At 46.7% G+C, this 24,108-nt stretch overlaps 1 long non-coding RNA gene across 8 annotated transcripts in view; it reads left to right on the top strand.

Moving 5' to 3' along the window:
• Positions 1–23,185, top strand: part of LOC114016030 (uncharacterized) — a 48,477-nt gene extending 25,292 nt beyond the window's left edge. For 3 of the 8 annotated variants that reach the window (XR_008734059.1, XR_008734055.1, XR_008734056.1), the window contains 3 exons: positions 941–8,800; positions 18,246–21,250; positions 21,608–23,177. This is a non-coding gene — a long non-coding RNA (uncharacterized LOC114016030). Of the gene's footprint in view, positions 1–940; positions 8,801–18,245; positions 21,251–21,607 lie in introns of all 8 variants that reach the window. The other 5 variants (XR_008734063.1, XR_008734061.1, XR_008734060.1 and 2 more) reach the window with 5 other exon arrangements.
• Positions 23,186–24,108: the final 923 nt, after the last annotated feature.

Consider the following 24,108-nt stretch of genomic DNA (forward strand, 5'->3'; position numbering starts at 1 on the left):
TATCTGCTCTTCCCACAAAATCAGAGGTGACACTGCAGGGGATGGTGTTTAAATATTGACGCCTTAGCAACTTATGTTTTTACTACATTTTAAATTATGCACATTTTTATTGGACTCATAGGTTCGTCATCAAATTAGTTTCTTCCAGCTGCGCAGTAGGGTGTTTAGTAGCTCCGTATTGATTTCTGCTTCAACCTTTGAATTCTTGTGACTAGATGCATCTTAGTGCCTTGGCAAGGTAAACAAATCCACAGGCCTTTATTTGAGCACTGCTGGTTAGTAGCCATAAATGTGTAATGAACAACTCGGTATCCTTGGAATTAGATCTTCTTAACAATCATTAGTTTCATCCCTTGCCACTCTAATAAACCTCTTGGTAGCAGGCCAGAGCCAATTATACTTGTGCTTGGAAAATTATAAAACAAGGAGGAAAAACCTGTGTGTTGCCACAAATAAGTGAAAATTTTAACTGGCCTAAGACTGCGGCACATGCGGGACTCAGCTGTTGTCTATCTGAGGCTGAGAATTCAGTATTGGAGACAATATTAAGGGGATCTGTATTTCTTGTGTATGTTTACGGACTCTCGCGCCTGATGCTCAGGCGGCACTGGTGTGCGTGTCCTGCTGTGGCAGCGCTGGCTGGACCGCTGGGCTGCCACGTCCCTTGCTCAGGCTCGGCAGACCCAAGACACCTGCCAGGATGACCCAGTGGGTCGTGTCCTGAGACCTTCAGTGAAGTGACACTGATTAAAAAGTGTTTTGTTGAAAGATCCCTGGCTAACAACCCACTGAAATCCTTAGAAGTGAGGATGACTGTTACGGTATAGTGACCGAGTGACTTGTAATTGTTTGAGAGTGATGGAGAGCTGTGGGCACTAGTCACTAAAGCCCAGGCTGGGGGTCCAAGGGATGGATTTTCGTTTTTCCCTCTTTTCTGCAGCCTTGGATAGATCACGGAGCATCCCTCAGGCCCGGCTCCCTGCTCAGGTGCATCGTTGCCCGTCGGGGTGAGCCCAAGTCTGCGCGTGGCCCAGCACGGCGCCTGGGAAGGAGCTGGTGACTCTCGAGTCTTCCTGGTCCTGCTGCGCTCGGAGTGCAGTGCCCAGGCTGCTGTGCAAGGTGAGTTCTTCCCTCCACGTGAAGCGTTTACTCTCTAAAAATGCCGAAAGCGCTGTCATCCCTTAGCTAAAGGAGAAACACTCCTGTGTAACTGGGTTTTTCTTTATATTTGGTGAACAGGCTCTCTATTGTTCAGTAGGACTTTTGCAAAGTGCAGTAAGAAGAGGTGTATTTGCACTGAGTACAACTATTGTGTGGGCTCTTCCTACAAGAAAACCATTAATAAAAGGTCCATTCCTTCTTCTCCAGGCAGTTCTTATGCCATCATACACAAGATGTATTTTTCAAGTGAGGTGATAAGTTTCTAGGATGCGACATTGGTTTTACCATAGAGCCGCTGGCATTAGTGAGAGGAGAATGGTAACATAAACCGTAAAAATAACAGATGGAAGGCAGATATAATAAAATGGAAGCACAGGCAAATTATAAAACCATTCAAACTGTTCATGCAGATAAAACAAGGAAACAAAACCGCATCTGAAATCACAAGGACCGGGTGTCTGTTGGGGAAAAAAATGTTTTTGTTTGTTAGTGTTGTTTGCAGTGAAGGCATTCAAGTTCAAAAGACCTGAAGGAGAAGCAGTGATTTCTGTTGCAGGGGGAACTTTTTATTTTCCATGTGGAGGCTTAAAGATGGTGATTTTTTTCTCAACCCACATTGCAAATGTTAACGTTCATCCTATGCCAATGCAATTACTTTATTGCAATAATAAACTATCAACTAAATAATTTAAGAAAGATGAAGGGGGAAAAGAGCTTTCAAAAACCAAAAGGGCAGCTGAATAAGACAGTGGAAACACAAAACGATGCTGGTATGTTTGACAGGATAGCTGCCAGGGGCAAGGCTGAGGTGGCACGGGGATAAGGAGCAGACCCCATGAGAGCAGGGATATCCCCTGGGGAGATGCAGGCACGCCGTGCCAGGAGGCAGGCTGCAGTTCAGGAGTGGCTTTAAAAATAGCTATAGCATGAATGTCTCTGTTTTTTACAGGAGATTGTGGTTTCAGGGGTTTGCTTTGAGGCTGGAATAGCACTGGGGGTCTATGTGGGGCTAGGGGCCCAGACTGTGGGGTGCTTTTTACTGGTAACCATGAATTCTCCCACTTGAAGTGGGGCACACTGAGCATCTAGTTGTGGTCCAGACCCCCAGGGGAGTTACCGGCCATTGCATCCAGGAGGGGATTATCCTTGTCGTTCACTGGTGGTGTTAGACGTGCAAGCAAGGTCTCAGGCTTGCCCTTGGAAGATTCTGGAGCATCTCTGATCTGCTGCTGCTCCTCTCCAGCATGTGCTGCTCCTCAGAGCCTTGGGCTTGCAGGCATAGTGAAACGGTGTTGTGGGAGTGAGATGTCTGCCTGTGGGAAGGATGGCTTGGTGTGATCAGAGCCCAGGACCTGTGAAGGTGAGCTGCTTGCAGGCAATGTTTCCAGAGGGGTGAGGCTGTGCAGAGTCCTGGTGAGGCTGCGTGTGGGGGTGGGTGTTACTGTGATCCTGTAACAGGGCTGAAAACTGTGACTGATACTCCTGCTGGGCTGGCAGGCTGAACTGACCTCGCTGCCGTTTGTGCATTGATCACAGCACTCGCCGTGCTGTGGCGATTTCGAGAGTGACAGTAACTGATCCATAAACCCCTGTGGCTGAACGCCTCACTGTGCAGACCCGGGCTTTGCTGGCAGGTGAGCTCATGGCCCTCGGTTCATCATGAATGCCACCGCAGGGAAGAGGGATGCTGGAGGCTGTGAGCACCACGGAGTGTCTGGTAAGATGATTTTTAAAGACCCAAACAAAAGAGTAGGTACATTGGAGCATCCAAAATCATCTAGCCAGTACCCTGCCTCCAGCAGAATCTGGAAAAACACCAAGTGATCCATGCCTACAAACAAGTCTCCCAGTTTCTAGTAATTAGCAGATTAGATAATTCCTGAGCCAGAAGTTGCATTGGGACCAAGGGGCTTAAAAGCTACAGACAGGTTTCTCCTCTGAATTAATTGAATCCCTTTTTGAACCCACTTATCCTTCTGGCTGCCATACGTCTCAGAGTTTAATCACACAGTGCCTGATGATTCAGCTGGGTTCCCCTTTCCCGTTGTACTGAGCATAAGGAACAGACGTTAGTAGTCTCACCTTCTTCACACCACTTACCCAAAATCTCACTGCAGGTTTCTACAACATCTGATGCTTATTAGTGCCTCAACTTTCTGAAGGCATGGGGCTGGGAGTCTGTTTTTTTTCTTAGTTACTTTATCAGTGCATTAAGGTGGTGGGATGAGCTCTGGCTATGTTCTGAAATCTATCCAGAAGGTAAAAAAAGACCCTCAAGTGAATTTCTGTTGTGAAGTCTTGGGATTTTGAGGCTAATGTCACGTTTGTGGCAGGAGGAACTGGTTCACTGAGATGTTGTGTTTACTAGACGGTGATGCAGAACTAGCGAAGGTAAAGCAGCAGCATGTGGTCTCTGTGGAGCTTTCCCAGGGCAAAGAGTGTGGATGGGGCTGGAGGTTGTTTTGGCTTCCTCGTGTTTCAGCATCCTGGGGTGCTGCTAGAGGAGACTTCTCCGTCTGATAGAAGGGGTGTTCTGAACTGTTATGTGTATAGCAGTTTACCTGTATTTGTGAAGAATGTACAGTAGCTGGTGAGAAGCCCGCAGCAGCTGGAGCTCAGGGAAGAGGGGTGCTGTGTTTCTGGGACTGAAGCCACTAGCTGTTTGCTGCCAGCAGCTCCTCTGCTCAGCTCCAGCCCTGTATGTGAGCTGAGCCCATGTCTAGGAGCTAATTGATTGTATTCTCCTGTGCAGATTTGACCTCAGTAGTTGTACACCCTGATCCCCAACAGTGTGTGGTGGAGAGCAATAACATGAATGAACCCCAGCAGCTTGCAGTGACGGCACATTGCAAACAGCACTGACAATGGAGCAGACAGGGATGAGACACTGCAGGGCAGGGGGTGATCCCCCTGAAAGGGGTGACAAGTACTTTGAAACTGCTTTGAGATATGCTGTGCTGGAGTGGCAGGGAGAAGGGGAAGAAGCAAATAGCATGCAGTTTGGCACCTTGATTTGTTTTTGGGTACCCTTGAGCTGTATAATTGACTCTTTGTTCTCAAAGATTGGCATTATTACTCTAAATTTCATAATTTTCTCGATACAGAGCTCACTTCAGAATGACAGCATTTGGAATATTGCTCTGAAACATTTGGATCATTACAATGGAGCTGGGTGTTATAGCCAGCCATTACGTTTTACTCTGCAACGGGTGCAATTAGAGATACAGCTTGAAAGTAAAATGTGGGAAAATATGACTATAGGGGGGGCGAAAGGGAGGAGAGGAAAAATATTGCCTTAGAAGCTGATTCTGCATAGGTAAGAAGAAAAAGGTTCATGGCTAGTTCATCAGAATGAAACCCGGAGTGTTCCAGATGGGGCGGGCTGGCTGGCTGGGGCGTTTTTAACACCCCGCTTGCTGCAGGGTCTGGCAGGTGTCGGAGCTGCTGCTTGAGCACAGGGGAAAACTGCAATGACTGCCGAGTTCAGCGGGCACTGCTGCCTCTCACAAGGGCGCACAGAACCACAGGCTTGCCAGGGAACTGAGGCACAATGTCCCTCTTCCAGCCCTTTTCTTTCTTCTGCAAGGCTGGAGATGATCTGACTGACCAGTGCAAAGAGATGCAGTACTGTATCCTGTGGCAGTCGGAAGAGAAAATAACTGTCAAGTCTGGGCTCACGGAGTAAACTGGGAGTGGTTTAACCTTCTTACGAGTTGTACCTTGAAGAAGCATGAGAGCTGCCGTGTTCCCCGGGACTGCTCGATGCCTCCCTTCCTGATTCCCCAGCTTCTTATCCGTGCTGAGCTTCAGGCACTGGAGCTGAAGGGATGATGCCCTCAGGACGCTGGCTGCCCCCAGGGTGTGTATGACGACGTGGATGTCAGCCCAACAACAGAGGTGGGATAATTTCAGGTCTCCAACCACACAACCTTTAAGAGCTTTCCCCAGTGTCTGCTCCAAGCTGTTTGCGAGTCTTGCCCAAACAGACGTGGTGCCGTGTCCCGGAGCAGCTGCTCCACTGCTCTGGTGACCTCTTCCACACCATGGAGCTGGGTCCTGTGCCCCACCTGAGGAAGGGAAGGGGATGAGCTTTCCATTTTGCATATTTTGGGGGTTCAGGATCTGCTTGAGGCCATGTGTGGGTGACAGTGATGTTTCCTCTTCCTCTTCTTGCTTTGCTTCTGGTTGAAAAGCTTTTTAGTTTTTGTTTGTTTGTTTTCAGAGGAAGAGCAAAGGACTAAAACCTTTCAAGCTGCTTATGCTCTCTTACAGATTTTATGCAATGATACTCTTATTTATAACAGCATCAGGTCAGATTTAGGCTTTTCCTACCAGTGTTTATGAAGATGCTGGCAAGTTTATGAGTCCTTGTCTTCCAGAGCAAATAAGTGAGTAACGTTTTCAGTGATCTTATTGTACCTACAGTTTTCTGCAGTTCACTCTGGAAAATCTAAACTGGAGAAGCCATTGGCATCTTTGTGATGTTGGGGCAGGGGAGTTGGATTTGTTTGTTGGTTGGGGTGGTTTTTTGGCTGGGATTACAAGGCTAATACTTAATCAGAAATCCATAGTTTTCCATGGTTCTTAAAACATTTCAGTGTATTTTACATTTAAATAGAAATAAGGCCTCCTTGAAACAAATTTATTCCAGTTGGCTTTGCACATTGATGATTAGAGAATGTGGTTCAATTTTTTTTCTCTCATTCTGAGCAGTGTCTCATTAGATTTGCTTTTTATTGCTTTTCATATCCATCATGATTTGTGTCAGCAGAATGGTTATCTAGATGGACAGCTTATTATCAGCTTTAAGTGAAGAAACAGAACACAAGAATGGCTGCTAAAAAAAGGGAAAGGTAATTAACATCGGGTGCCAGAATATAAATGAAGCTTGACATTTCCACTTTGTTAATCCAAATTAACCCCTGTCTTAATGTTACAGAGTGCAGGAGGGGATGCTGCGCCTCTGCCCATGTCTCTGGATCTCCCTGGCGCTGCACGTCCTGGCGCAGTGTGGTGCAGCGTGGCGATGCCCGGTGTGGCTTCACGGGCTGGCGTGGTGGGATCTGTTAAAGGTGCGGAAACCACTGCAGGGCTCCTGCACCCAAATCCGCGCTGCTTAACCTGAGCTGCAGGTCACCCATGGCAAAAGGTTTTAGTCTGTTGGGAATTCAGACAATTGTTTTTTCAGCACGCTTTGCTGTCCCCTCCTTAATTTTCTCATCCTAATGTGATATGTCTGCAAAGTAATTAGGCTCAGCTATTTGATGTATAAAGTGGGAATGGGAGGGAGGGTCAGGGAGGACAAATTAAAATGAATCAGGAATCTTTAAGTGAAGAGAAAAGAGGACTGGAGGGAGCCATGATAACTCTTTACAAATACTTAGAGGGACATAATAAAGAGGACAGGGACCAATTACTCTCATTAGTCAGTGTGAACTGAACAAGTCTTGTGCTGCAGAAAGGAAACCCAGATTGCGATGGAACAGTTGGAAACAAACAGCAGAGAAGGAGCCGCCCCGGGAAAGTGTGGGTCCTGTGCCCCGGGATGGCACCCAGAGGTGCTTCAGCCCTCGGAGGGCTCTTGAGGGGCCGCATGCTGCTGTGCCCAGCTTGCCCAGACACACCAACTTGCCTCCCTAAGTTGCTGAATATTTTTGAAGATGTGTTGTGAATGTTCAGTGCCCCCAGTCCTCTTCCTGCTGCCGGTACAGGAAACCTTGAACTTCTGTCCAGATGTGGAAGCTGCTCTGCTTAACGCCTTCCCATGCCGTAAGCCCGCGGCAGCAGCTGCCTGCCTGGAGGGGTGTGCTTCAGACAGCTTCGGGGAGACCAGACCGTGCCACTGATCCTGGTCTGCCGCTGTCACCTCTGGGGTCAGCACCAGGCTTGCCTGAGGCAGGCTGCAGTGAGAGCCCGTCCCCCAGGGCCAGCAGATGTTCTGCCCCTGCCTGGCTGTCCTCTTGGTGCGGAGGGGTTATGGGTCCAGCCTCAGAGTGTTGTTGTGGATCCTAAGGAATCAGCGCTCGCAGAGCCGTGAGCAGTGCAGGGACCGGCTGCTGCTGGACTGTTGTGAGGTTGAAAATGCCCTTAGCACCTTTGAAAAGCAACCAGTAGAACCATTTTATTGCCTGATAACTGTGCAATTAACTTGTGTCACCACTGTATACTGTTTCTTTTGCCATAATATGGAGCTTTTAAGAAAAAATTAAACCTGCCAAGCATCATTACATGGTAAGTCTACCAAGCAACTATTCAGATTTCAGTGGCCTTGACTGAAGAACCTGGAAGAGTTCAGACAACTGAGAAACGCAGGCATCTGGCCAGACTCCAGATAATTTACCACTACATTAGAGATAATTCTTTGCTGGGTTCATGTATATACCTGGTGATTCTTATTCAGCTATGGAAATTTTTCCTGTTCTCCTATATGTCCTCATTATTCGAGGTGACACGTTAGATACCAATGTACAGTTTGTTGCTCCTGCTCCTTCTGATCGTATACTTCTCATTGAAGTGGCAGTGAAAGTGAAAAAAAAAAAACTTGGGAGAAATCTGAGTGCGAATCGTGGGGAGGGTATTAGCATTTGGTGAGCTGGGCACAAGAATCAGTCAGGAAATTAAAAGGAGGATGATATTTTGAGGTGACAAAACATTAAAATATAAAACTTGCATTTGAGTCAGATCCAGCCTCAATTTTTCCCTTTTTAAGCTGTTGCTTGTGAAAAGCTTGAGCCCACGCCAGTAACAAGTGAAGTCTTTGGGCTGTTGCAACAGGGAGAAGGGAGGCTGAATTAAATTGTGTTAGAGCTTGGTGATGTCCTGATGAAACGAGATATGCAGCAGCAGGTCAAAGGACAGAGAAAGTGGCCATGGCATTGAACCAAAAAGGCAGGAGAGCCTACTTAAATGATGTGTTAATTAAGGTAGTGTCATCACAGCCATCCCTGTTGGTGTGGGCCGGTGAGCAAGGAGGAGGCAGTGAAACGGGCATCGCCTCTTTGATAATGGATTTGGCTTGGCCAGCTACTACCCCGACACAAATGTGACAGCAGCGACAACCCTTCACGCTGCAGCTTTGGCTTGGGTGGCTCCTGCCACGCCACTAGTGACTGGACAGACAGGGCGAGTGCAGGACACCCAGCGTGGCAGACAGGGCAAGTGCAGGATACCCAGCGTGGCTTCTACCTGCCTGGTGTGCACACTCGACTGGAAGGTCTTTAACCTGTAAAAAGAAATAGCAGTGTGGGTCCTTCCCCCATCCTCCAGCTTCATGCACTTCTCAGGCTGACTCAAAGCTCACTTGAAGGTTGGCCAGGGAGGCCGTGCCCTGCAATCTGCCTTCGACAGAACAGGGATTGTGGAACAGTTTCTGTGTTTCTCTGCGAATAACAGAAATTATTTCACGCAGGTGTGAAATCTGGGGGGCAGTGCTGTACAGATTCTGGGGCTGGCTCAGGACAAGGCCAGTCCCGTGGCCGGTGCGAGGGCTGCCAGCCGCTCAGCAGCCTGTGAAGGCGACGGCCAAGCATCGGCATGCAGGCCCCGCATCCCTGGTACCTGCACAGCCTGAGCACGGACCGACGTGGCAGGGAACGGGCACCGGCTTCCTCCTCTTGCATGAAGCCTCAGTTATTCACTGGTAATTACAAACCTTTTCCTTTGATGCTTTTTTTTTTTTTTTTAAATTTTTTTTAAAGTAGACATAAGTCGCTCTGCTATGGCCTATTGGAAATACACGTAGAGAGATTAACAAAGCACGCTGTAAAGGCAGGAATGACTGAAATAGCCCAAATGCAATGCGATACAAAAGCAGCAGGTAGTTATTTTGTGCTGACTTTTCTGTTCTCTGTGTGTGTGCATGGTTCAGTGGTAAGAGACAGTATATGCCCTCATTATACATTACTGCACACTGCATCCAGCCCTCCCACATATCCCAGCCAACTCTACCCTCTTGCAGGCATGAACGGCGTAGTCCTGCCCGCACAAAGCTGGAGACAAACGGGAAGGTGGGTGCCACTGCACAGGGTGATGCCTGCGGCCCCTCTCCCGGCCAAGGCGCTGCCGGTGCCCACCGAAGGGTGGGCAGTGGCTGGCTGGACTCGGGCCCCCCCTGCCCGGGCACCATCCCCTTCTCCTTTGTTTTAATTCATCCAGCTTCACAGCAAAATGATTCCCTGGGTGGGCAGTTATTTCAAAGCTGGATTTTTTCTCATTCTCTTTTGTGGTCATTATTGAAGGTACAGGTTTCATTACATCCGTTCAGTGGAAAGAAAGGATAAAAACCAAAGTGGAAAGGCAGGAAAACACCATTTAAGAAATAAATGCAAAGTTATGATGCCTCTGTCTGCCTGAGAAAGAGAGATTTTTATGCAGTTTTTGGCATTTACAAATCCTTTGTGAAAAGGTCACCCTGTACTTGGAATCTTATTAATACAGAAGAATGGCCCAGGAAATGTCACGTCTTTTTACCATGATATTTACACAGAAAGGAGTGACTCAGCATATGAAGCTTCTCAAGCAGGATGGCATTAACGAGGCCAGAGACTGCAGTCATGCTGCAGGGATAAGTGGTTCTGGCAGCCTGCTGCCACAGCCGGACAGGGGGGGCTCCCGGTGTGGCACGGTGACGGTCCCACCACTGTCACGGCGTGGGGACAAGGATGCTGGTGGCTGGGGTCTGGGGGAGCTGCCAAAGCCCGCTGCAGCGCTGGGCTGGGGGCAGCCACTGCCCTGCGTGCCCTTCACCTGCCCGGGTGGGAGCGGAGCTGCTGGTGGGGAGTCTGGGGGGGGGGCTGCTGGCACCCTCCCCTCGGGCAGCGCGCCAGCCAGCGGGGAGGGATGTGCCAGTATAAACCAGCATGGACTAGCAGGAGATACACACACCAACTCCCCAGCATATGTAACGTGTATAGCTGTAGAAAAGTCTATATAAATGTGTATATATGCCTCTAAATGTTCTAGGAATGTACACACATTTTATATAGTTACAGGTTTAGTTTTCTGGCTAAAATTATATATATAATGGCTACTTCTATGTTATATATAGTCAGTTCACGTACAGAGACAAATGCATGCATACACACCCCTTTGCTGGCTTTCACATAGCATGTATGTATACACAAACCCACACAAACCCTACATACACTATATATACTACAAATCCATAAATACACATAAACGATACATAAACAAACTCTTGTTTCATTTGTTTATATATACATACAAATATGTGTATATAGACAATCTATTATATATTATGCATTATACATAGTATAGTTAACATACATGATTCATAACTACAGACTATATATTTTATATTTATACACATACACAGAATATAGGCTATACACACACATTTCACACTCTCTTCTCCCTCATCTATCATTTGCACTGTGCTTTACATAACATTTATTCTAGATCCTCTTTATAATACACATTTTGTATATAAACACATCCTGACCACACTCATACACACTCACACACATAGTTATCGTTCTCGCTATAAGTCCCCCATACATATAGTGTCTCTCCACACACACACAGAGTCTCTCCGGCTCCCTGTCTATATTCACATTAGAAACTGTATTATATACTTTATAAACTGTAAGCAAATGCTATGTTTATAAAGTATACTATTTATAATTATATGCTGTACACTACAATGTACACACAATGTTAGAAGTATACACACACTACACTTACACATACACAATGCACACTATACTGTATATATGCTATATAGCCATACACAGAAACACAGACTCTTTCTGTCACATAAAAAAAATAATATACTATACATTATATATACTGGATATTATCAACTATATACTACACAGTAAAGACACACCCCCACAATGTCTTGCTCTTCTCTCCCACTCTGACCCTTGCCTATGTATTTTTAAAATATTTTAATACATTTTAATGTACATTTATATTTTAAATACAAAACATTACACACTATATAATATATATACTATTATAATGACATACTATACAGTATATACACAAGAAATACTGTATATAAACCATATGTTCTCTCTCCCCACTTCCAAAGAACCCACACAGTATAGTATAGATATATACATTAGATATCGTATATGTACTATATACTATTTATCATTAGGTACTATAGATATTGTATATACACATACACTACACAGAGTATATGCATTCACACACAATATACTTACCCTATATAAGCACACAAATATGCTCACTCCTTAGACATGACATATACTATATATTTTAAAATAAATTTTATATACACTACATAATACATATATATATACACACACACTATTCACATGTGTTCTCGTTCTCCTCACACTGTAGATACTATATAGAATACATACTATATCTATAAACTTATATTCAGTATACGTTTTACTATTTAGTATATGTACAATATATACATTATACTACCTGGTATAAATATATAAACTATATAATAGCTATAGCATGTGTAAGAGTGTGTACGTATAGAACATATATATATACTATTCTAGTAGTTTGCATACTATAGTTGTTTACTATATATATATATATATACACTGTTTATGTACTGTAGGTATTACATAGTACATACTAGATAGCATACAAATGCGTTCTAGATAGTATAATATATATGACATGCATACTTATACATACTATACAGTATACACATACATACTACGTAGTATAGGCACAGTACATCTTAGGATATAGTATATATGTGCATATTGTACAGAAATATATGTATGTGTGTATACTTTGTGGCATACATATACTGTATGCACATAGTATACATTATACTATCTCATATACATTTGCACACTATCGAGTATGTACTATGTAACAGCTACAGTGTGTGTACAGAGCACACGTGAATAGTGTGTATGTGCACTGTATACATACATGTATATACACTCTTCCCATGCTGTCTCTACATATACGTACACATATACTGTATGTATGTGCATATAGGATATGTGCATAGGCATATATGTATACTATATAGAGTATATATATATTTATAATACCTACTACATGTAGGCACATCACAGAGTATATGTGCTCTATGACACATATCATATGTATATGCAGATATATACATATCATGCAGTATATCCTCTATAGTATATCATTATACATACACTATGTGCTATAGTTACATATGCTACTACCACACACACAGAGCCCTCTCCCTGTGCCCACCGGGCTGTGGCAGGCAGGGGCCGGTGACAAGGGGCTGCGGCCACCTCTGGGTGCTGCGACACGTCCCCAGGTGCTGGGTGGGGGGTCCTGCACTGCTGGGCGCAGCGAGGGGCCAAGGTGGCCAGCAGAACCGCTGGCCCGTGTGCCGGGGGGCCGTGGCCAGTGGTACGGGCAGCTCAGGTGCGTGGTGAGCCAGCTCCCAACACGGGCTTTACCTCCCCGTTTCTCCTCCGGAAGGTGCTTACACGGCCAGTAACCCACAGCGCGGCCTGGCTCCGGGCAAAGAGACAGCCACCAGCCCGCCACGCCATGACCCCCCCTGCGGTGCGCGGCCCACAGCAGCAGCGGTGCTGCTCATTCTTCTTCTTGATACACAGCCCCCTCCGCTCCCGGGCTGCCATTTCCTACGCCAACACCGCCTGTGTACCGCCCGTGCCGTGGCTGCCCAGTGACCTGCGCCCGGCCGCTGCCACCAGCCCCCAGTAATGACCATTAACTGGCTGTGGGAGGTGTGCTGGGCAGCCCGGCAGGGTGGGGACTGTGCCCACCGGCTGTGGGAGCTGCTGTGTGGGCAGGTGGGGCGGTCAGCAGTGGGACGTGGCTGTACGCCACCATGGCACTCCCCGGGACCCCCGCACCAGGCGCTGGCGGGTTGCACAAAGCTGTCTCCACCTGCACCTTGTGGTGGTGCCAGCGGTCGCAGGTCGGCCATCATCCATCACCTGCATGGTCAAATAAAAAAAAAAAAAGCAATTTAACTTTTCTACCTTCTGTGGATGCTGCACAGCAGGGCAAGAGCAGCGCTTGTGGGGCGGCAGGGGCCCCACTCGGCCCACGCGTGTGGGCGCCCTGAGCAGGGGCGTGCGCTGCAGTGTCAGTGCACGGAAAGATGGGAACGGTGAACAGCCTTGTTTGGGCCATCATCCATTACAGTCTGTATAGAAGAAAATTACTTTTCTTAATCATAATCGCCACATAATAACGCTTGCATGAGACAGACGAAAAAATAGCCTTCTCTTTAGAATTTATATTATTAATTCCTAGTTTCCACAGCAAGAGAGAGGTAAAATTAAATGTTTTTTCTTCCTTCTCTGCTTTGCATTAGCAAACAGATTATCTGAGGGCTGCCTGCAAAGCCTTCTCAGGAAACACGAGCAGCCCCACACAGCCGGGACCCCGCGCGGGACCCCCAGTCACACCCAGAGCGCCTGCTGGCTGTGGCCACCCGCAGCCACCTGCCAGCCCCGGCACTGCCCAGCCATGCCGTGGGGACCGGGGCACCGGCCCGGGCGGCGGGTGCCATCGCTCGCCTGCATGTGGCATGGCGTGAGACACCGGCGGGTGCCATCGCCTTCCCCCCGAGCGGGCCGAAAACCCCAGCGCTCGCAGCACCGCTGCTGCTTTCTTTCAGTTCCCCCAGTTATTAAGGAAATCTCATGATTATTTTTTAAAGCCTGTATTTTTTAAACACGGGACCATCGGCGCCGGTGCCAAGGGGAGCAGATATTATGGGAAAGGCAAGGTATCTTCTTTTATTTTAAATGATTGCCCTGGATGCCCTTTTACCTGAGTAGAAGCATGGGGCTCCTTTAGAAACAATATCTTGCTAATTGTACCCGAGTAATTTTGCTGCATAAAGCAGCTTATTTAATAATGATGTGAATGGCGCAGTGTAATGAATGCCTGCCTGAGCAAATTAAAGTAATCAATTGCTAAGGCCAACACATTTTAGAACAAGTACAGAAAAAAGCGTAGATAAGGGCTTTTAAGCCACAGGGTGGAAAACACACACATAATTCTTTGACCAGTTTTAAAATATGAACAATTGTAATTTCTTAATCAGTTACAGAAATAAAAAACCTGGCTATGCAAAGTGGGAACCTCCACCCTCTGCTGAAAACTGTCTATTGCAAGAAACTATGAAAGCCATTTCTGCCAGAAATCCTGGTCCCGCTACACTGCGGCGACCTTCCCCAGGCCGGTGGGGCCGTGCCTGCCCGGCTCCACGCTTCCCTTCAACATTAAGCAAATCATCCTGCACCAGGGCATGCTGCCACTTGCTCATCTGTGAGGTTTAATTAATGTTTGCAAAACACAAGATGAAAATGTACTCCAGAAGTGCTGAGCGCTATGTTACAGCCACCTTGCCGGGGCACTTTGATGGTGTTTGCTTAAGTAAACTTAGAGCTCTTGGGGCGAGGGGTGCCACGGCTGTGCCATGGGTCCCCGCTGGTGCCGAGCCGCAGCTCCACAGCTGAGCCCTGCGCCCCTGCATGTACCGAGCTGAGATGCCGGCTCTGGTGCTTTGGCTCTTTCTAATGAGCACTTAGCTTTTTTTCTTTAAAATGATTTTCATTGTAATCATGCTGGACAACTTGAAGACAGCAGGCATTTTAATGAAGGCATGGGACATCCATAAAAGACCATGCCACAGATAAAACCGGGAGTACATCATGTTTATTACTTGTTACGTCAAATTGAATTGCACCGATGACCTGATGCTAAAAGCCAACGTTGGAAATGAGTGGGGAACTTAACTGTAACTCACAGCAGCACCCCTGACGCACCGTTTTCTGCCTTTTGTTGGGGAATTTATATGGTGCCCACACAAACGCCTGTTTAATTCCCCTCGAGCAGTACCACATAAATTCCCCAACACTTTCCCTGTCCCTGCCCCTCCTCCTAAGCTGACACACTTCACCACCACTTCTAGACCAGGACAGGACCATCTATAGCACTTTGGGTAGCAGAAATCATTCTTTTGTAAAATTCAGTCCCAGCCCAAACCTTCATCTTAATCTAATCCAAAACAAGGGCAGCCATCCTTGTACCAAACAGACCAACAGCTCCCACCCGCACCAGCCCACGAGCACCAAAACCATTTCAGACCTGGCAACAAGTGAAGTTTTTCAGCCCTCCTGTTCCTAAAACTGGTTTCCGGTCCCTGTGGGTGGATGCTCCGGCCCTCAGCAGCATTGCTCCCCCCTCCAACCCCACCCCACCCCCGGCAGGGTTTAGGTGCCCCTCACATTCCCTATTCCTTTCACAAAGTTGCTTTGTCATTTATTCTCGGTGACAGGGCACCACAACCCAAGCACCAGGCTGCAGCAGTGATTTATTACTACTGGACCTGTACAGCTCTATAAAAAGAGCCATTCCTGCCTTTTTGGCTAGCACTGACAATTACAGATAGTTGACCATTTTTCTTACAAGCTTTAGCTTGCAGCTTTTTCTTTCCCAGGCAGCTCCAGAAGTTAAAAAAATGCAGGTGGGCTTCCAGGTCTGCAGAGAAAGCTCTTCTTCACCCGGCACAGCCTCAGCTGAGGACCTCTGGAAATGGGGGGAAATCCCACCAGGTGACAGCCCCTCTCTTGGCTGTAGGGATACATCTGTTCCCCAAGCACTGTTTGAAGTCATTAGCGTTCTGCTTGCTTGGTTAGCGTTATAAGGACAGGAGGGCTTTGGGTGTTGCACTCTGAAAACTTTGTTCATGCCCCTTGAGCAAGAAACTGACTGGCAACTGCAGCTTTGGCTCATCACACTGGTGACATGGTTTGTATGAACGAGGTTTCTGAACAGCAAAGGACAGATTGCTTTATAAAAAAACCCAACACCAAAACCTAATTAAGACTATACTAAATTATTAGATTGTGGCATCTGGCTGTCCAAGTCCTGAGATTGCACATGTTCTTTCTAACACTTTAAACTTAGTTTTGAGCTTGTTTAAATTCATTTAAAATTCATTACAGGATGCCCTTTTGGACGAAGTTTGCCTGGCTTAAGATGTAATATTATTCTCCTAGCTCTTGCTGCTCAGCTTGTGACCAAACTGACCCACAAGAGTTACCTCAAGCGGGCCGCCCCAAAGAGCCCCACGGCGAATGCAGCCTTGCACCAGTCATCACATCCCTCTTTGCTTCTCTGGTTGTAAAGCATCAATAGAAACTGTTAGGTACAACTTCTTTCACTGTTAGCTTTTTCACAGAAACTACTTGTGTGTTCAATCGAACTGACACCCTGGCTCTGCATTTCTATCCACTGAACAAATTAATTGCTCTTGAGAAGCTGCTCCTTGCCACAGCAGCAGGGCAGGCTGTCTCTGGGGCCAGACCCGCTGCCACCAGATCCCCCCTGCTCCAGCCCAGGGCCTCGTCCCCTCCTTCGGCCCCCAGCAGATGAGCACTGGGTTCCTGGCTATTTGGCCTTGCAAAATACGCTTCAAAGACACACTCCAGCCTGCTGGGCTAACAACCCAACCTGTGTGCCCCAGCCCCACACGCTGGGCGTCCGCAGCGGCCTCACTCTGCTTTAAACTTTAACACACGAGACCTAAAAGCTCTTCCCCTGCTTAGTCATTATATATATATACACACAATAATTCATACTGGGGTTCTTGCCAGAGGAAGAAAGGACTACTAACAATTTCATGCAACTCAACACACAGTGCACTAGCTGTATCTGCAGCCTGTTCTATAAAATTCTGCTTCCTGATTAAAAAACCAGTCCAACCACTGATTACATCCCGCTGGCTTTAACAGGCGCTGGGAGCTGTTGCTCTTGCCCACGGCAGCTGTAGGTTGCAGTGGTCCTTACAGTGTGGCCCCTTACAATGGTCCTGGCTTCTTGCCCCAGCCATGTGGTGACTGCGCTACTGCTCAGCCCTGTCCCCCCGATAATGCAGCTAATAAACAACTACTTTTTGTGTGGTTTTGTGCCCTGGTGTTTCAGGTTTCCAGCATTGTGGCAAGACTGAAAGAAGTTTAAGATGAACTGTCACTGCTACAGAACATTAGTGTACCCCGCATGCCTGGCAGCGCATGGGGGGGCAACTCAGCCCAGGGGGTGCAGCCAGAACCCAGGCAGCTGGGGGGCAGAACAACCATTCCCACTTTTAGAGCTAAACCAAAGCTGTCCCAGCGCCGGCAGATGGTGAGCACAGCCTGGCCGCTGTGAGCACAGCCTCCCACCTGTAACCAGCCCTGAAACCATCTGAGAGAAGCACTCGCACAGTGAGAAATACAATATACATTCTATTCCTCTGGAAAATTACTGAGAAAAAGTTTGCTCCTCATTTGCAATTTAACTTTACATTTCAATCTTTAATCTACAGCTTTTAGTTATGTTTGCGGCCAGCTCGAAAAATGGAAGTAGCTGAACTTTTCAGACATGAAGATAATATATTCACAAAGCAGAGATTAGAGGTTTAGGGATTCATTCTCGATTCTCCTTGATTTGATATGGGGAAAGAACTTGAAAGTATAAAAAGACCTTTTCAAACTCCTTTGCTTGGCAGAGACATTCGGGGAGCTTCACATCCTTGTCTTTTCCTGAGGACTCGCATGTTTTTATAGTTACTTCAGATTTAGACTCATCAGAGGCACATATGCCTAGCTAATTCCTGCTTATCAGGTTCTCTAAAAATGATGGTTTTTCTTTCCCCTGTCCCTGAGAGGTGAAAGCTAGCTGAAGCCATTCACGAGGCTCTTCCCTGCCCTGCAGTCATCAGCCCTTGCAGTGTTTGGGAAGCTGCTCTGGGAACCAATAGCTGGACCCCCACCAGCCCCAGCCACAGGATCCATCCTGCCCCTGCTGTGCCCTGGGTGCTGCTGGAGCTGCCACGGGCAGGGGAGCTGCGCTCAGCACCATGACAGCGCTGCTGAGCCCGGCGAAGGCTGTGTCCACCCCTGCTCCGCTCGGCTCCTGGCGTGGAACTAAGAAACCCCTGATGGGCATTGCCATCAGGTGTGTGTGTGTGTGTGCGTCTCAGACACAGGCTGACCCTGGTCCCTGTTCCCAGTGTGTGAAGATCCCATCACCTCATCTCAATACTTCTGCTATTTTTTTATCTCCATATGCATACACATATATGAACAGCTGTGATTTTCCCACAGGAGTTGCAGCTGACGCAAATTCAACAAACTTTCAAAAGGGGATTATTTTGCCTCAGCTGCCTCAACTCAAAAAGAGAAAATAAAAAGCAAACAGAACGCAGAAAAGCGGCCTGGGAAGGAGAAAGCCCAACGGGTTTGCCACCTTGCCTCCACATGGCACTCAACAGCCGCTGTCTTTCGCTGCCCTTGGGGTGAACACCAAGCACAAGAACCAGGGGGAAAGCTGCCCAACTATCAGCCACAAATGGAACTTCAAAGAACAAAAGGGGGAAATATCAACTGTCACGGAGACTGAACTGTCCTGAGCTGGATGTTTTCATCACTATCCGGGCTGAGAAAGAGCTATTTTATGACAGACTGTAATAATCCCTCAGGAAAAGCATCTAAGACCCAGGCACGTGGACAATGACATTTTTCATATCAGCCTGCCCAGTCTTCCCAGCTTAATCGGTCCCGTGCTGAAGCCCAGCTCAAGTCAGTGCTCCATCCCCTGTGATGGACCTCACTCCTTTGATGGAGCTCACCCCTGGGCGTTTTTCAGCCACCCTTGCACGCCTGGTCCCCCGAGCAGCCTGTGCTAGGCAGCTGTCTGGGCTGCCTGCGTCACCAACAGGAGCATGTGCCTGCCCGGGGGCAGCCCAGCCAGGACAGAGAGCTCACCTGCACGGAGGGTCTGCAGCCCCCTCCCCTGCTGCCGCCACGGCAGGAGCATCGGTCGCCATCGAGAGTGTCATTCACCTCCTGCAAGGCAGTTTTCTTTTAGGTTGCTTTCGTGGTGACTCGTTTTACCTTTAATATGTTTTGGCAGAACTGAGGTATTTATTTCAGCAAAGTAGTGAAAATAGTTTTGAGCATGTTGGCAATCTATGCAATTCCTGTCAAGTCACTGCTTTTTTAATGCAGTGGCTTGGATTGATCTGACTTAGCTCTAAGCATACACAATCAATCAAGATCAAACTTTACACCATATACAATTTCCTAATTTTTAATAACTTGCACAGTGAAATATTTTACCAGTTCTAACACGTCACTGGCTCACAAGGTGCTGGCTTCTTTAGCTTTCTCTAATCCACTACAACATTTTCATTTCCCTCTTCATAGGAGTCAACGGGACAGGTAAGAGCTCTGAGTGGTTTCGACAACGTATGACAATGGTGAGTGGTTTTCAAAATACAACACCTCTGACTGCGGAAAACTCCCAACAGTCACCGTTTCTTTCATTTTTTTTTATTTCCTGTGGGATTTAAGATTCCCATTGTCCTCTCCTACCCTGTGACCCAAACAATGATTTCCTATTAGTATATAGATCTAGTATGAATGCTCCTGAGAAGACATGACACGTTCTTGCTTAGTTACTTACACATTGCTATTCACTTGCAAGCACACCAAACTCTGCAAAGTCACTGGCAGAATGACTTTCATGTCAATAAAAGGTTTTAAGGGAACGAAATTGTATTACAGGCTAAAACATCGCCAGTCTGGGTTTTAAGAGCCACATTTGATTCTTTAACCAGGTACATTTTCCTTCCACTAGAGCTTTACAGCCTACATACCAGATTACTTCTCAAATCTCTTTTTAATTGGAGCTGGTTTTGTAAGGCAGCTACATGTATGTTATTTGATAAATACATGACAAGTAAATGCCCTTATACCAACTCTTTAAAAGTAGCAAGTTTTATAAATGTGCTTCATAAATAGCAGCATTTTCTAATTTCATAGAACAACAAGAACAAATCAGCTTCTTTCAGAGATAGATTAGTTCCCTGTAGACAACACATTGATCCCAACAGATTTCCATCTATTTTCAGGATTTTTAAAGAACAGCCATTGCCATTCAATTATCATGCTTCATTAAACAACTTAAAATCCATACATTGTGTGCTTCTAGTTAAAAAAGTTCAGTAACCTTGTTTATGACATGTAATGTGGTGTTTGTTCAGAGAAATCCAGCAGAGCAAGTGTGCGGCCACACAGCATCGTCACCACCATGCACTGCTGGGAAACTCCGAGGGAAAACTGCCACAGCCCACGTCCCGGGGCAGCCAGTGCCTCCCCTCGCCCGGCTCTTGGGAACCAGCATGCCTCGCTGCAGGGAGAAATAGGGATGTCTGCAGGTGACACCACATTGTCCCTGCACAACTGCCTAATGACAGCTGACTGGGGAAAAACCCCAACTGCAGCAGGCTGCCCAATGGGAGCTGCAAACCATCTTCAGGACACAGCGTGTGTCAGGTGCTTCACTGGGGAAATATGACTATCCTTCCTCTGCCAGTGAGCAGGCAGCCTCTGATGTTACAGCTGGCTTCGATGAGCACTGGACTCCTGCAGCTCTCAGGGTGACACTGAATTTTACTATGAAACACAAGGCACTGTATAAAAGTTAATTGCCCCTGTGTGTTGTAAAGCCAGGGACCAATCTTCAGTCGGTGTCAGCAGCACAGCACAGCGCTGTCTCTGCGCTGGCTCCCAGTCAGATAAAAAGATGCCAGCCACACTGAATTTCCCCCCTCCTCCCTCCCTCTAGTGTACCTCACCCATCTGGTCCTGGGGGAGAAGGCTCTGCTGCTGGGGGGCACCTGCTGCCACCACCTACAATGCTCAAGATTTTACCTGAAATCACAGAGGAAAAGTGAGAGGGAGGCAACAAGCAAACCCATGCCTTCCGAATGCTACTCCAGAGCTCTAACTGAAGGTCACCCACACCTCTGTTTAGGGTTTATTAGTTTTCATATTTGTATAGTCCTTCACAAGCATTTCAAGCGATGAGCAATGACAGCTCATGTATATGTGTCTGCGTACACACACACACACACACACATATACATACACCCTTACATCTGACCACTGTGCCAAAGAAATTATGTTTCACATCATTTCTAGTGTCATCTTTGATTAATTTGCGTCTCTTTTCTCATTATAGCTCATCCCTCATTTCAAAGGTGTCCTTCAACTAGGACACTGGGAAAAGGCCGAGAAGTGAAAAAACAGCAAGAAATAATCTAAAGGTAGAGTCTAGGAAAGCCTTTCCGACAGTTGCACCTCTGGCTTAATGCTCCCATCCCCACATCGCTTCTTCCCTTGTACGATTTCTTCTTTAGCGAATTAGCTTTCCCCAGAACTGATTCATTGCATCCCAATGGCCATAGATTCCCTCTTACATCTTATTAATCAAAGAATAAAGGAGTGAGTGCATATGTCTTTGAGAATAACAATGGGGCATTTGACAGCTAAATGGAGGCACAATATGCAGAAATATAAACATCCATGTGCAATTTATCTGCTTTCTCCTGCCCGCCCCCGCAGTGCGATCTGTGTGCGTAACTCCATGGCTGAAGGTTAAGCGAGTCCTTTATCGTTCACAGCTCAGGAACCAGAACGAAAGTGGCAATAAAACGGCTGCAGGAGAGGGTCCCCAGCGTTGCGGTCCCTTGGCTCCCTCCACACAGAGAGCGACCATTCTGCTGGATTACTGGAGGGTACCCTCTGCTGTCGCGGTGTAAATCACGGCCACAGCTCGCTATGATATCGCTATTAAAATAGTCTGAAAACATCATAAACAGAACTCACCTGGGGCAATATTTCATCTTAAGGTTTGATGACAAAGTCAGCAGCACCTAAACATGTCCTTCAGCTAGAGGTCAGCCCTTTCTGCACACCCTACTTTAAGACCTGTGTAATGCCAACCTCCACACCCTATTCGCATGCCCTTGAAACGCTGCCATGAGACCAGATGGATTCAAGTCTCACCTTGAAATCCCACTTTGTAATTCAGCCGATATGTCGACAGGAGAGGCCGGCTTTCCGTTGCACCATGGGGAGCTCGCTGGCGATCTCTGACCTTGTGCTGTAGAGCATCCTATAAGGGTCTTCATTTGGAAATCCTGCAGGACAGATGACCTGGCCATCAGTCCTTGAAGTCTTCAGTCCAGCTGACAGGTCTTGTAACACATTAGAAGTACATTTTAAAACAAGGTCAGTCAGTGTGCTACACCGCACCTACCATGTAAACAGAAAATCAATGTACACAGAGCTGCTCGTCTTTCTGTGAGATGTGCCCCCACTGTAACGCCCGGGACAGCCGGCACCACCGCCACGTATCAGCAAGGGCACCTCGCTTTGGTTACAAGATGGTTTTCCACAACAAGCAGGTGTCTACACAGCAAAGTCACACCTAAAAAGAAGCAGTCCAAGGTACACGATAGACAAGACAGACAGGGAGAGACAATATTTGCTTCTCAAAAGCTAGCGAGTGCCCGCCTGGCAGCGGTGCGGAGCTCTGGGAGTGACCCTGGGGTGGCCGGAGAAGCACCTCACAGCCAGTGTTTCTTAATTCTCCTAGTGCATGTGGCAAATGAGAATAATTATATATAAAATTATATGACTCAGACTAGTTAATTATCAAAGGGAAAAAACAGAACAATGCACAACATTTCCCAAGATTGCCGAAAGCCTTTTAAACCAGGCTGCCTTTCAACAGCAGTTATCAGCTTCTAATTAAATCCAACTCCAAGCCCTTTTGCTCAAATGGAGCCAGTAACAGAAATCTAATAGGATGTCTTTTGTCCAAACCATGTGAGTAAACAGTTTGAACCCCGTGACAAAGATTGCTTTCTGCCACCTTGCAGAAACCTCACTTTCTGACTAAGCTACGTATTCACAGTGAATGGAATATGGAAATGACTGGTACCACATTTCTGTTTTTGCAATATATGAGGTAAACCAACACCAACGGGAGACCTTCCAAGAGAAGCAGTTGAAAAGAATGTCTTTTTATATTCAAAATCTGCTCTGTGTCTTTTTGGTCAAAAAAGCATTTTGCAATTAAAATTTTTCATCAGAAATGGAACACTCTTTCCAGCTTTGCAGAAGAAAAGTGGCACAGACAGTTGCTCAGAACACAAGCACTTGCCTTTAAGCATGTAGGAAGCCTGAGTGTGTGATTGTACAACATCGAAACAATTTGTTCTCTGCCTAATACAAAAATAAACATTATGAAATTCACTAAGTGATATATTTTGTCCCAGGAGAGATTACCTTCAGAAATACAGAGACAGTAAAATACTCATCTTTGATTATCATGCCAGTTTTCAAACAGCTGGGAAATAAATACTGCTACTTCCCTCAAATGAGTAGACTAGATGAAGACAACGTTCTACCTCTGCCTCCCTCAACAACATTTTTCCCTTTTCTCATGGAGATTTTGCATTTCAATTAAATTTCCTCTTTATTACCACCTTTTTTTTTTTTTAAACTTTATCTGGCACATCTTTTCTTCCTATTAAACTTTTTTCCCCCTACACACCTATTTTTAATTTTCTTCAATTGCCAAGAGCAGCATGTATCCATGGGCACAGGCATCTGCTGGGGGAAGGAGGGATGAGGAAAGGAGAAGAAAGAGATAAGAAAAGGGTAAAAAGAGGGAAAAGGTGGGAAAAATCATCTGATAAAAACAATTGCTGGTAAGACCAGCCAAACAGCTTGGCAAGTCACCTTCATGAAAACAAAAAGTTTTCCTGTTTTGCCGGGAACCCAGATTAAGCCGGTGGCCCCTTCTGCCTGACCATGCCCCAAGTGCAGGAGGGTGTTCATCCCTTGCTGCCCACTAAGGCCACCGCTCTGCCTCAACATTTTTTTTTACAGAGAACAAAACAAGCAGAAACAAGTAATTTCTGGTTTCTAAGCCACTCTTGAGCTGGTTTTGCTGACAGCTTCTCACGTCCACGCTGAGCCGGGGTGCAGCCCGCTGCCAGCAGCACGCCAGGGCCCCAGGACCGTGAGCGCTCCCTTACAGGAGACTCCTGTGAAGGGGATCGTATTTATGTATTTCGCTGATATATTTCAATGCTTGCATTTGCATTTACAA

This window comes from Falco cherrug, chromosome 1, assembly GCF_023634085.1.
Source record: "Falco cherrug isolate bFalChe1 chromosome 1, bFalChe1.pri, whole genome shotgun sequence".
Lineage (NCBI taxonomy): Eukaryota > Metazoa > Chordata > Aves > Falconiformes > Falconidae > Falco > Falco cherrug.